Source organism: Harpia harpyja, chromosome 5, assembly GCF_026419915.1.
Source record: "Harpia harpyja isolate bHarHar1 chromosome 5, bHarHar1 primary haplotype, whole genome shotgun sequence".
Taxonomy (NCBI): Eukaryota; Metazoa; Chordata; class Aves; order Accipitriformes; family Accipitridae; genus Harpia; species Harpia harpyja.
In genome coordinates this window covers 69,288,389-69,303,219 of record NC_068944.1, presented here as the reverse complement: position 1 = coordinate 69,303,219, position 14,831 = coordinate 69,288,389, and the positions used below count along the sequence as shown (strand labels likewise).

General features: G+C 38.6%; 1 protein-coding gene across 2 annotated transcripts in view; it reads left to right on the top strand.

Moving 5' to 3' along the window:
* Positions 1-14,831, top strand: part of CYRIB (CYFIP related Rac1 interactor B) — a 101,831-nt gene that overhangs the window by 45,413 nt on the left and 41,587 nt on the right. For both annotated transcript variants that reach the window (XM_052787457.1, XM_052787455.1), the window contains exon 2: positions 13,376-13,454. The gene's annotated coding sequence lies outside the window, so the exon portion shown is untranslated. The remainder of the gene's footprint in view (positions 1-13,375; positions 13,455-14,831) is intronic.

Sequence of the window (14,831 nt, the reverse complement as noted above, 5' to 3'; positions counted from 1 at the left end):
ACTGATCTATCTTTTGTGAGGAGGAGAAGCGGGCATTTTCAGGTCTGATAACAGAACAGATCTTTAAGCTAGGAACCACTTACTGTCTTGCAAATACCTTTTAAAGGATGTCCTCCCATCAAAGTTGGGAAGGCAAATGCTTTAAGTAAAAGTTTGGAGATAAGTATAATCCTGTGATCTTTGTCACAAGCAATCGCCACTGTCAGTGTGAATTCAGAAGTAATGTGGGATTGATTGCCTTGGTGCCTGCCTTTGAATTCTGTACATTTGTGCCAGTTTGTTTAATATTAGTTTTGTATGTACTTTAGGATGTAATGGGAGACTCCCTTCACCTACAAGGAGTTATTTCATTCACCCTTTTTCTTTGCAGATGCCTGTTCATATATGTACAACAAAATTGCTTTTACAGTTTGTATGCTATCTCAACATTGAAAGCATCCAGGAATGGCATTCCTTGATTTTTATCTCCTTTCTGCCATGGAAAGGAACAAACTGCCAAGACTTCTGTGCCAATAAAGAATACTTTTTATGCATTTCTTTGTGAGTATAGCTACATAGAGACAGTGTAAATTAAAGAATGTTTTAAAACTAGGAAGTACATTATTCTAGACTGACAGAGCAGATACTAGGTCTTGCTTAACTTCCCCTTTTATTCAGGTAACAGTGGTAGGCTGAAAGCCTGCCTGCACTTAACCTTAATAAAATACAGCTGTATAAATTAATGTTTTGAATAGTTCTGAGTTAAGAGATTTATAAGAACAAGACTGGTAGCTGCAGATAATTCTTCATTTTCCCTAGCACCTCAGGTAAGTTCAAAGTTGACCTCATATTTGAATAATTTGCCCATGGACTTGCTTTCATATGCAGAGATTTCTCCTAGAATTGTATTATTTCGGCATGGTCTCTTTTCCTTAAATAATTGTAGGACAGTTTTTCATGCCTTTCCTAACTAAGCCGAGCATCTGGAACTGCTTGCTCTCTACCTCCAGAAATGGAAAAAAAAAAAAATCTTTGCATGTGGACAGGTTTTGGTTTCTCGAACTTACAATAGTGTCTATTTTAGTCTCTAAGTATCTATTTTGTAAATAGGGAAAAGTAGACTTGGTTAGAATTTTTGAAAGCAGAAATGAGTTCTTAAAGGTCAGTCACTTAAGAAGTGCTCATTTTTCCTTAAAAAATATCCAGTTAGGCATTTTTAAAGAGGAGTAAACAGGCCAGAAATAAGTTTTTATTCTTCAACACAGGGCTACAGGCTAAGCAAAAGGCTGAAAGCTATGAATTTGCATGCTGGGATTGGTGTTTATAGTAGTGACTTTGAGCTGTGTTGGAACACTTCTGAGCGCTTTACTGATTTGAGTATTTCTGATAATGCTTGCGCATCAGAGAAGCCTGTTGAGGGTGAGTAAGTGTGCAGCTTGATGGCAGATGAAATTCGCTGTCAACAGATTCAAAATCATGAATGGTGACACAAATAATGTAACTTATTAAAAAAAACATTGTTAATTCTTAAGCTTTCAAAACATTTTATTGTTAAAAAAGCTTTTGGGGAGCTCTGATTTCTGATGAAATGCAGTGATAAATTCAGATTAAAACACTGAACTATTATGTTGTTTTCTTGTAGAACGCATTTCTGACTGTCAGCTTGTGAAGGGTACTGATGTGGCTGAGTGAAATTTAGAGTAATTTCTGTGTAAAGAGAGAGTGAGTTGTTTAGGGTTCTTTACTTTTTTTCCATTGGAAATATCTAAAATGGTGTGAGATGTGAAACGTGTATCCTGTATTTAAGCATTTTATTTACTTACTAGGACACACAACTGAACTTTGATAACATGTAAAATTGATAGCATGAAATATTAATTCAATTTAAACCAGGAATTTTAGAGCTGCTCTTCTGTGTGTGTGAGACAGCGGCTTTATGGGAGCCCAGGGTACTCTAGAGTACAGTGACTATATTGAAAACCTTTTCATCAACAGAAGCATTCAGAAGAGCAGAATAGATCAGCTATATCCATCAGTGGGCTGGTCTGTCTCTCGCTCTCATCCCTGTCTGGACTAAAGTACACTTCTCCTTTTCACCTTGTGTGTTTTTTTGGTTTTGTCTTTGGTATTTTTTAACTTCCATGTCATTCTGCATAAGCATGACTTAATTCTACTTGAGTTTGGGTGCTGGGGAATGATCCCTTTTGCCATTCACCTGCTCTTAGCAGTGACATAGATGTCCGAAAGGAAGTGAAGTAAGTATTCTGCCTTTGACCTTATGGAGTATGGGCTTACGACAAAAAGTAGAAAGAGCTGCAGTTGGAAGAATGTTAAGAGTTGTAGCCTAAACCCAGCCTTTAGGGTCCCATCCTAAACCACTGCCTTTAGGTTGTAGCTTTTATTGGCTAGTAGAAAAGTTATAGCTATGTTTTTTGAAATAAATCTGTTTCAGTGGCTTGGCACTACCCCAGTGTACCTTTTTGGAACAGTGATCCTTGACCTAAGTGTTGAAGCAGCTCTTTCCTATTATGGGCAGAGTGCTTAATGGCAGAAACTAAATGTCTGTAAAATACTGTTTGATAATTCCTTATGATAATCAAAACTTTGATAATGCATGTATAGGGGTTTATGGTAATGAAGAAATTGCTTTCTTATAGTTTGATTTCCTACCATGCATTGCTTTTGTAGTGCTGTGTACGTGCACAAAAGCAATGAATGAGGCTTGAGAAACTGCCTTACAAATATGGGGGTTCTCACAACTAGCATCTATTAGTTCTCGTCAATGTTCTTCATGTTTGGTGCTGTTTCTCAGTATCAGTAGGATGTGATACCATCTACGGAAAGTTCTGTATGCCTAAAGTTACGGGCTTTTAAGCCACTTCTTGTGGGAATGGTGCATTTTATTTACAGGTCCCAAAGTTGGCAAAGAAAGTGCAGCTGCTAACGCCCTTTGCCATTCAGTAGGAATGTGACATGGAATCCAGAGTTAGAGAGATACCACCTTTCTGAACTAGCCTTGTGTCCCTACCTAGTTTCTTGAGAAAACTTTTTCTACATTCTCATGAGCTGCTCAATAACATCTTTGTTATTGTATGTATTCTCTGTTGTGTCCTAAGTATGGTGTTCATGATCTTGGAGAATACTCTGGCTGACCAACAAACTGAGAAGCTGATTGTACTTTTCCAGGGGTGGTTTATTCTTCAGACTCTTGGTACATGAAATAAGATAGAATTCATGGATCCTGTTAATCGTTTGAGTCTAGCTCTGCATTGTCAAGACCACAAATTTATCTTTGAATCTAAGGTTTCCCCAAGGGAGCAGTTTTTTCTATAAATTTTATTTAAGTACACCTAGTAGAATGCAAGTTGTACCCTTACACTTTTTCATCTTAGAAAGTTGTCCTAATGTTAAAAAACAACACTGAACTTAAAAGTACATTCTAACTACAGGACGTCTTATGATAGTCCACTGTAATAATCCAACAATAACCAGTGTTGGAGTTGGCTGACCTGGATGAAACTTGTTGGGTTTTTTTTGTTGTGGGTTCCCCCCCCCCCAAGCCTGTTGTGTTTAACATGTGCATCTTTTCCTTTTTTTAATTATGTTTATTTATAATCTCTGAAAGCATGACTTGATCAGCAATTTGGAACACCTGCATGATTTTTTTTTTGATTCAAAGTAGTCTTAAAAAGATTTTATGGGCAGAACTATAATCCACATATTGAAGTGAAGTTACTGTTTGTTATGTCCAGGATTAGACTGGACTGTCTCAAATGATTAGTTAACTTCTTACTATCTGTAAGGCCTAAGAAGCTTAAGTTTTCAGCAGTTAAACAGTAACTTCCATTGTTTTTCAGGTTGACACATGAGAGTTTAACATGAATATCTTTGCCAGATAGGAATGCAGTATCTGATTTTTGGAGTCTGTACTGCTTCAGCGACTTCTGTTTGTAATGTGAAGTACTAAAGAGATTTTGGAGGTATTCTGCATGTGTGCTTTACCCAGCGTATCCTCACTGACTGCCTTGAGGGTCACTAAACAGCCACTTCTATATTATCCCCTTGAAGATTTGTCCAATGCCATCCTTACCAACTCTTGCTGTAGCAGAATTCAAAGACTACATAAGTGGCTAAGGTCCTGCTATGCTTAATGTTGTGTGTTTTGCCTCATTACAGATAAGAAACTGAGGTACAGCAATGTTAATTATCTGAAAGCAAATAGGAAGTTTGTAGTTAAAAACGGTGATCAAATTCCTGTTTCTCTAGTTACAGCAGCATTAGACTGAGTTTCTGTAGTTGAACAACTCCTAATAAACCATGTTTGTAAGACAGAGGCAAGGTTAGTAATTCCCTGTGAAACTCCTTTAGTTTCTCTGCAATGATACACTGACTGAAAGTATATCCAAGTGAATACCTTTCATTTTTTCAGGTCTGGTAGATCTCAGTCATTGTTGGGTGTTGGGTTTTTTTTATACTACTTTTGCTGATAGTTGTATTTTTTTTTTTATACTACTTTTGTCGATATTTATATTTTTAAGCAAGTAACTGAATTTCCACAAATATGTGGGAAATGGGGGCCCAGAAGACCAACATCCATTTCTAGATTTGGGTGATAAGACATTGAATAAGCTAATATTTGTCTTGTTATTAAATCTTTGAAAGCCAGATTAATTTTTATTGAAAGACAAAAAAGCTACTGAAAGCCTCTTCATCAGCCAAAGGGGTTTTGCATTGCACTTCATGAAGTTGGCTTGCTTGTTTTAGTATGCTTTCTGTGACACTCATGACAGTACCATAAGGCAAAAATAATTTTCTAGTTTAGCCAGAGTGACAAGCGTATCTTTATTAATGAGATTTATCGTTATGTAAGTCTTCTCACTTCCTCTGTCTTGTTTTTGTCATATTCCAACATTCAGAGATTGCTGGCAAATGTCTGCTGTGTTGGAAAGTTCCTGCTATTAGGAGGTCCTGCTGTAAGAACACCCATAAATCATCCAGTTTTTTTGGCAGTGTCTTTGCCACATGAGATGTCCCTGATAAATTGCCTAAGTTCATGAATGGCAATGCAAGTAATTCCATAGTAGGTAATGTTTGTTCTAGCTCATGCTAGGCATGACAAGCCTCGAACTAAACCCTGTCTATCGTGAATGTTAACTAACTCCACTTACTCTGAGATTCCTTACAACAGAGATGATACAGAAGATTTCTGTAGTTGCACTGAGTGAATCTGAGGCCAAGAAGGCTTTAATCAATGCTGTTATAGCAGATGATTTAACTTCTCTGAGTGCTCTTAATTGTGTATGCGTATGTAGCCTTTTCCTGTCAGCAGCCAGACACGTATGTGGTGTACAATTAATCTGTGCATCTGTACTAAATCCAACACCCCCTGTAGGCACTGAGTCATACTCCTCGTACAGCTCTGTAGGCACTGAATCATAGTCCTTGAACAGATGAGTACTACAGCACCACGTGGTAGATCCAGTTTCTTCCTAGAAGGCATGCATCTATGGTGCATGTGCACACACTTTTCGTTTATACCTCCTCCCAACCTGGAGCTTGCTTCTGGGCTTCTGTTACACAATTCATGTAACGCTTTTCTGGCTGCCGTGTTTCTGAAGAGCTCCGGAGTCTCTGTCTTTCATTTTGTTGAACATAAACCTCATATGTGGCACTGCCTATGCTCTGGTTCTACGATGTGGTAAAGGCCCTGTGGGTTTCTCATGAAGGAGCAGCCTAAAGTGTGCTCCACCTGTAGAGCAACTCTCTCATCACATGCCTTGAAAGCACTTTGCAGATGGAGTCCCTGATCTAAATTCGGAGATTGCAGAAGCCAGGCACCTTAGTTTCAAGTCTATTTAAAATATTAGTACCACTTATCCCTGGTATTCTGTTACTCTTGAAATTCATGGTCCTAGGACTGTGTCTCAATGCCTGCAGGTATGTGCAGTGCTTGTACTGATGACGCTTGTTGCATGTGCTTGCATCTACTTGCAAACTGCTATGTATGCATGCTTGTTGTTGGAGTTTTACTTAGCAACTTTGTGTCTACTGGAATTATGGTGGGCATGACTCTACAGTGTGAATTTTGTTATGTGAATTTTACGTGATACAGTGCCTTTGTTTCATGTGTGTATTTAGCTTCACTTCTTCATGAAAAATTGTACTTCAGAATCTGTTAGTCTTCAAGTAAGTCTTTCTAGCCTTATAGTAGCAAAAAAGCTTTGCAGTGTGACCAGTCTCTAAATAAAAGGTTTCTTTTGTACTTGACTGCTGTTCCAGGGTAAAGTTTGGTTTGCAAAAGGATGAACCGACTCCCTTGTTGCAGTCTCTAGAACATGTATGTGACTATTTGAATGTTGGTGTTTGTTATTTCACTGAAGCAGAAAAATGTAAGACTTGTTCTTAAATGCTTCCTTTGTTACTCGAAATACAGGGTAATATAGAAAAATTGTTGCGCTCCTATTTCGGCTGAGGTTGTAACATGCACATTAAATGTAGGAAAAATGCCTCTGGAGACGATGGCATCTGCAAGTACACTTTGAACAAAGATCTTGTGCTGTCTTAATACAGACCTAAATGGGAGGGTGTGGGAGTGTAAGAATGGCTTAAAGTTCATCAGATTTCCTGTGCAGAAACAGGAGTCCAGTTGCCTTTAATGTCCTTCTAGTGAGAAGCGGATGTAAAAGCTGAGATAGTCTGCAGACAACCTTCCGAGGGTGAGACTTCCTACTCAAAGTCTCAAACATAAGCTCTGCAGTATCTTTTTTTTTTTTAAAAGTAAATATTGGATCCTGAAAAGATCATTCAGACTGTTTAAGCCCTTAGCTTAAACTATTTACACATCAGATAGAGAAGGTTAGGTACTGTAAACATGGCTAAGAACTGGAAGTAATGCCTGCCTCTCTGTGGACTAGATAACAAGCTTGTTTAAATCCAACTGATTAGGAAACAGGAAAAAAAAAAAGGATATGTTGACCCACTAGCCAGATCCAGAGCTTCATAGCATCTCTCCTTCTCCCACCTCTCCTTCAGAGTTTTTAAATGGCAGAGGCTTTTGCATAATAACCTACAGATGGTAGCATAAGGGGAACCTAACTCTAATCTCTATTTGAGTAATCCTGAATTCAGCATCTGCTTGTGAGCCAGGCTGGTGCCTTGCTCAGCTGAAGCTGGGACACTTTGAGAATAGGGACTTAAGGGGTGGATCCAGGGAAGACTGAGCACAGCAGAAGCTCGTGAGAAGGAATTTTTGTGGGATGGGCAAGTCCTTGGGTTTAGTCTTTGCTTACGGTAGATCTTTGTTCAATGGAAACCTTAAACTGTTTGTGGAGTTGGGGAATATGCAACTTCTATCCTCTCGTTACAAGCCTTAACTTATTGAAGAGTTCATAGAGATTGCTCGTACCTTTAACCATCACAGCAGGCTCTTTGATAGCAGTCCTACTGGTCTGCTGGTTCTGGTCACACACAGACCTTCTATTGTGCCTCTGTACAGAGTAGAAAAACTAGGACTGGTCCGGTGTTCATTCCATGAGTTAATTCCTGCTTTCTACAGTGTAATTCAGTTCCTTGGTCAGATGTTCTGTATCCAAGGAGCAAACACATAGTAAGTGAGATCTAGGGTCAAAAGATATGTGGCATCTGTACTTCAGAATGAGCAAATCTTCCAAGTTGTGTCTGTTTCTCTATATGGCTAAAAGTTTGCAAGTCAAAGCATACCTATCAGTAACTTGCTTCTGCCATCTGATTGCCAGAATTATCAGAGTTTTTGCAAGGATTACACATTTCTGACCAACTTTTTATAAGTTATGTGATATAAATGTAATTGTCATCTGCTTTTGTGCTCTATCAAGAACATTGTCACACTAGTAATAGGAAAAGATTATTCCTATTTCAGTCTGCATGGAACTGTACATACCTGCCCTTTCCACCCTTCTATGGAAACCTGTTCCATAACTAATGTGAAGAACATGTCATCTGTGTCCTGCCTCTTCATCTCTGAGTTGAGTCACTCTGAAGACTTGAGTTGCTCTCTAAAGAGCAGCTCTATTTTAAAGGGGAACTGAAGAAAATATTGGTTATGTTTTTTTCAAGTCCTGCCTCAAAGATATTCAGATTGTCCATGGTTAAACAGTCTGTCTTACATTAGAGTATTCAAATGATTGCTATCATTACAGTTACACTTCCACTTCCACATTTGTCTTTGAAACGTGGAATGTGCTAGTTTTAGGGTTGTGGAATAGGTATTTAGCAGTTTCAGGTTTTTGTTTTTACAAGAGCTACATTCTTTCTACTGCTTCATTTATGGTAAATATAGGCATAGGTTCCAGAGCTCTGTGAAGCTGGGTGAATGAGGGCTTGAAGGTAAAAAATGGTCTGATGGTAGTCAGAACTTCTGAAGTGTGAGCAAAACTATCCTGGATCTGGAGCACATATTATTCTCTTTGTAATTAATTAATAATTTTTAAAAAGCTGATAAGGGTAGTCATCTTATAAGATTCGGACCCTCTGTAATACTCAGAGTTGTTTTGAAAACCTGTATTTTTAAGGGTAGTTGTTAAACCATGCAACACTACTGAGCTCATAATGTTAAGTCCAGTGTTTGAAAGCTGAGATGTGGCACTGACAGGAGAAAAAGTGTTCACTGTTGGCAATCCTTTCTATGACTTTGGAGTCCTTGACAGAGGAAAAGCTGGTCAGTGTTCTGTTTGGTAAATTACACTTCAATTAATGCATTGTGTTTGACTGATAATACTTCAAACTTGGGCCAGGTATTTGCTGTGGGCACAAGGGAGGGTTATGTGTGAGTCTCTTACATCTCTGTCTTTGCAACTCTGAATTAACTGGACAATCTTCACACACAAAATTAGCTTATAGTACATGAATATGTTTTGATGCTTTCCAGCTCAAACCTGTAAGGAAGATCACATTTAAGTCCTGTAACTGATCATGTTCTGGTGAATGAAGGAAAGTAGTAAATTGATGTTGGAAATGGTCATGGTATCTCTTGAGTTACTATGGTGTTACATGGAAGCAGAGCTGGGCAATCTTCTGGAAGCAAATAGTTTTAACTTTGTAATGTGTTGTAGCATCATTGTTATTAACTGTATGATGTACAGTTGAAGCTCAAACTGTTGAGTTTTAGTATCATTATTTTGATCGTAAATGCTCAGTTTCATTGCTGTACTGAAAATAAAGGAACGAGAACTTAGTTTTTCAGCCCTGTAGAAGTAAACTACTGGGTATATTTTAATAGTTGTCTGACCACCAATTCCTCAAGTCACAGGAGAATTTCCTCTGTCAACTGAAAATTAAAGTTTTGGCAATGTGTTTGTAAGGGGTGAAAAAAGTAGTCCATATCTTTTTAGTGAGGAATAAAATTCTCAAACAAGTTTTGTTTGCCATGGAGCTATCTTTGTGAATTCTAGTATTTACAGGTTTTCCTATTTTTGTAGGGTACTGGATGTGTTGCTTTCTGCCTCTTTTTTTCATAGCTGCCTTGCTATGAAGAGTAGTGTGTCAGAAGCTCTGCAGGGATTATTTTGACTGCTCAATTTGTGTGCTGTCTTATGTCTTGCAACAGAATTCTTTATAAACTACCATAAGCCTTCTAACACTTAGTTTCATGGATCTTTATGATTTTTTTTTTACTCTTTTTGCATACTCTTCTTTTCAGATATGTCTTAACCCGTTGATGGGCTGCTGTCACTAGCAGTCTGTTGCAATCTGTGTTGGGGAGGATACAGGACCTTAAATCCCCATTGCTGTCTCTTCTGTGCTTTCTATGTTTTGGGCTAAGCAAAGTCAAGCACAGACAAAGGTGATGTGTGTAACATGATTTTAAATGTGGTTTATATCTATACAACAGTGTTGGGTATACAGGCTAGGTGGAGTTACTCCTAAATGTACTTCAGACAAAGATTTTGAGTTGAAATAACCTGCATATTAAGTTGTGAAATCTACATTTCTCTGGGCTTTTGAAGATGCTGTGTAAGTCACCAATCACAGAGGAAATGAAATGGCATCTCAGGCCACTGCAGATGGTCACCTTGGTAGTGTCCTTGGGGGGTGGGTGTCTGACTGGAGCAAGGCAGAGAACTGGAGTGTGGATTATTGGGTTGGCAGTCAAGTATTTGTGCAGGATTTCAGGAAATGCTTTGACCTCCATTTCCCTCTGCATCTCAGCCCTGAGTCATCCCTGTTACCTGCTGGTGAGGACTTACAGCCAGCTCCGACACAGGGCTTACCTGGGCTGTGAGTGGCAGTCTTGCTTTCATGGTGGCAAAGGTTGAAAAATTATTTAAGATAGCTTTAAGCCCCTACCTAGAAACTGCTCCATCTGGCAATAACTAGCTGTTTTGCCACAGTGTTTCAGCAAACTGTCTTGCATGGAGTATGCTGAATCTCTCAGTAAAACCCATTAACCCCTGTGTTACTGGCTTTACCATTCTCCCCTGAGAACATAGCCATTAATAAATTTCTCAGAAGTGTTCTTCCTTGTAGTTCAAATGAGTGCAAAACGTGGAGTTTGGGAAGCAGTGGCTGTGATTCTGCCTGTTGAAATGTGTGCCAGAGAAAAACGAACACCGTGCAATTCACAGAAGACTCTTTCCATCTTTATGGTTAATAGTTTTCTTGAGCATGAATTTTGTATGGAGAACAAGATTTAATCAGGTGCTGTACTTCAGAGTCTAATTCCACCTTCCCATTAAGTGACAAAACTAATGAAGTAAGGGATGGTCGCTTAAATGAGTAGGTGAAGTCTCCCTAATTTACCAGGAACAAGTAGATTTATTGTCTGCTTCCTTCTTTTGAACTCATCATCCTACAAAGCTATGCCAACACAGTGTGTGGAGGGCAAGCAAGGATATCTCCTGAGAATGAGCTTACTCTTTTGTTGTTCACCTGCTATTCTCATTAGCCTGTCAAAGAACAGTGTTAATTTACTTCACAAAGGTGTGTTGAAGTAAAGAAAATTAATTTTTGAACAAATATTGACTGAAAACTAAGATGGCAGCTAACTTAGTTTTTCTCAGCTGTGTTATTTATACTGTAGGTTACAGTTTGGGGATCTATTATTTAAAAAAAAAAAAAACCAGGAAAAAGAAAAAAAATGCTCTTGACTGGTTTTAACAACTGAACCAGATTAATCTTGATCGTGTATAAGGAATGGTTGCCTTTAAAGCTGCGGAGGTCTTCCAAAGGGACCACATATCTACAGCCTTCTGTGCGTACCCGTGCTTCAACACCCCTGTCCTTTTGATGTACAGTGCAGCCCGGTTGCTCCTGGCCAGCACGCCGTGTCTCTCCAGTTCCTCCTGTCTCGCCAGACTTTTTTCTTTGCCCAGCATTGGCAAATTACGTAGTCCCCCTGCATGTGGATGTTTCCATGATCCCTCCAGTCTGCTGTACCTGCTGCTGTTCTGCCAGATTGACTTTTTCCATCCAGAATTGCTGTGCAGCTGTAGCTGCTGGCACTTGCTTCTCTTTCTCACCTGAAGGCCAGTCTGCAGCAATGGGTTGTCAGGGAAAAACTGCAGCACGGGAGATGCTGAGCAGCCAGGAGAGGGAGCAATGCAGACCAGTGTGGAACTGGTGGGGCAGAAGGGTCTCCAGCAGGCTTAGATAATTGCTGTCAGTAAAACAAAATCCTGCGTGCTACTTCGGGTAGTTATGAGGACGTTTAAACACTTGAATTTGGCAACATGATGGTATGTGCATTGGTCCCGTGGAAGTGTAACACAAAAAAGTTCATTCTCTGGTGCTGAATAGGAAGCTTTTCATACTGTAGTGTAGCAGGGTAGAAGGAAGTATTTTTGTTGAGTATGTTGAAGGAAATTGCACATGTTGCAATTGCATAGATGGTCACTCTGCCAGCAGAACTTTCAAATTGTGTTACCAGGCTGTAGACAGTGACAGTGCTGTTCTGCTCAGCGACTTACCAAGCAGTGTTTGAGTGTAAGACCTTATGGCTTCCATTCCGAAGTTTTTAACCAAATTGTTAATTTTATACAGTTGCTTGGCAAGAGGACCATGAATGAAAGGGACTGAAATAGGGCAGTGGAACAATTGTTAAAAGCCTGTGCTTTAACAAAGTGAATAAGGTGGCTTGGATGTTTTAGATTTCCTTTTCTGCAAGAGAGAGTAGTGCTTCATACAACATTTGCAGGAAAAAAATCAAACAATATTAATTTGCCAGGCACCTGCTTATCACTGCAAAACAGCATATTTTTTATTAAATGCTTGTTGATCAGGGTTATCTGATGTAAGAGGAGCTGCTGATAGCTGATTAAATACAAATTAACACTGAATATTTCATGACTCTTCAGCTGGATCTGCAATGACATGACAGGGATTTTGTATTTCTAAAACAAGTTTATGCTAAAAAAAGATGCGTTGCAGAATGTGCTTGACTTTGCTGTAGAAGCAGAAAGAGAATTGTAGTATAAAATGGGATGATCACTCTTTAAAAGAAACTTTGAGATGCAACATATTGACAGGGTGGATTCTGATACCAGGAACAATACCTGAAGTAGGAGCAACAGTGGTTTTACTGGAGATAGGTTAAGTGACGACACTCAAGTATTTAAATTAGCTGAAATCCCTGAAACAGAAGCAGCCTACAAAACCCCAAATGGAAGAGGCTTATCAACCTTTCACCACAGCAGAAAGGTGCCATTTTTGGCCAGTTCATCATCCAGTTACTGTACTAAAAAAGGTAGACTGTTTGCTAGATAAACCTACTCCAAATGAACTTAAACACCCTTCAAATGCTTGTAATAGATCTCAGTGCCACATTTCCATAGGAAATGCTGTTCTGTCTGACCATACGTATACTAATTTTCTATAACCAGAAATTTAATTTTGAAGCAGGAAATCTAAGTAATCCTGGAGTAAGTTCAGAAAGGTAAAAACTGCCATTGGCCAAATTTGTCTTTAACTGATGAAAACTGTAGCATTGAAGCATTTTTCCCTGCGTGCAATATATATGATACTGTAAATAAGACTTGAACCGAGACCTACTTTTTTCTGCTGCAATTATGTGTAACTTGGCTCAGTAATGCAGGGATGTAATGCTTTCTTTTTTTTGGGCTGTAACTATGTGTAACTTAGTAGTGCTGAGATGCAGTGCTCTATTTCTGATGCTTGTGATCATGGATAGCTACTTGCCTTACTGAGTCACAGAAGAGTTTACAAGCAAATGGAGTGGTATCCTTACAATGTCACTTCCATAAAATCACAAGTGTTTTTGAAATTGGCATGTTTTATTTGCATTCCTGAAGATTTATGTAGGTTCCTTGGCACTGCAGGATTAACTTTGTTTTACCTCTGGCACTGGCTTATGTAATTGAAATACTGTGTATTGTTTATGTTTAATGGTATTCTTTTTCTTCAGATTCTGAAGACGAGCTGCTGCATCCGTAATCTGAGGAAGGGAGTTCTCTATTAAGACTGCAAGAAGATACTACCAACTGGTAAACACTTCCTTAGGTGTCTTTGCTTATAGAATGTTTCTTTTATGTTTTACATAACATTTGAGGCCAAGGAGTACAAAGTATTTTGCTCTATTGAAAGCAAGAAGTAGTTCATGAGTTTTTTGGTTTGGTTTTTGATTTTTTGGGTTTTTTTGTTGAGGTTTTTTTGTGGTAATTAACTGTAGCTTACCAGACAAAAGGCTTAGTAGCAGTGGATAACGTGGGTATTTAAACTGGAATACAAAGTGATTAAATTCCTTCTGTCATAGTAGGAGAGAAAAAAAGACTAGCCTTTTTTCTGTAGTGGGACATTTAACATTGTCTATTTGCCTTTTCCACTGAGACTAATACAATGTATTTGTACCTCTTACTATATAAAGACTATTCGAAGTGTGATAGTGCAAACACTGAAACTTCAAATCTGATGCTTCAAAGCCTGGAGAGAGAGAAAAAAGGAAACTTTAACAAAATCTAGTTTAGGAGTTGAACATGGCTAAGCATGCTAGTTTGAGTGTCCAGGTGCTTTGGAAGATGCCATTAACGTGCTTGTAGTTATTCTATGGGTGTTTGTTGAGGCACAATTTTCACTGAAAATAATATATGATGATAAAATTAAGGATGTATTGTAATTCACAGGCATTTAAAGTCATCTGCAGGTTCAGAATGGTAAAAGGATCATCAGTGAAGAGCTATGACCACTTAGTAGGAGTTTACCAGCCCATAAGTTAAGAGGTTGAGCTACACTGTTACAAGGCAATCACAAGGAAACATGAGAATTTAGGACATCTGAGTATGCCTTGACATAATTAAATCATATGCACATTGATAGTAGGTATGAGATTTATATCTCACTTCTCAAATATTTAATGTTGTAAATGAAGTAGCAGTCTTCGGCATGGCGCAAGACATCCACAAAGTTGTAAACTAAATATTCATTCAGTTTTCCTCTGTGATTATACCTTAAAATATACCTTCTATAAAGCTTGAATTCTACCCTTCTGTTTACTGCTACCATTTGAGCTACAGGGCTAAGTAAACTCATGTCAGGAGAGGGTTCTTAGCCCAGAATGAGGTGATGCAGCTGGGTCCAAGGATGAATGTGAAAAGAAGCAGCATCCTAGCCACTAAGGAAACATTAAACTTTTATGACCCAAATATTTACAGATGCTTTATTAGTCTTCGCAAGCCAGTTATTCTGCCTAAATTTTATAAGCAATCGAGGATAACTTTATGAAGTTGTGTTGCTGTTGCTAAGATCCAGGGTTCACAGAGAATACTAAAATACTTTGTTCTGTTATTCTGCCACTCTGCCAAACCTAGGTTAATGATAGAAAAGTTTTGAAGGCTTATAGTGGTCAATAATATGCATCTGTCAGA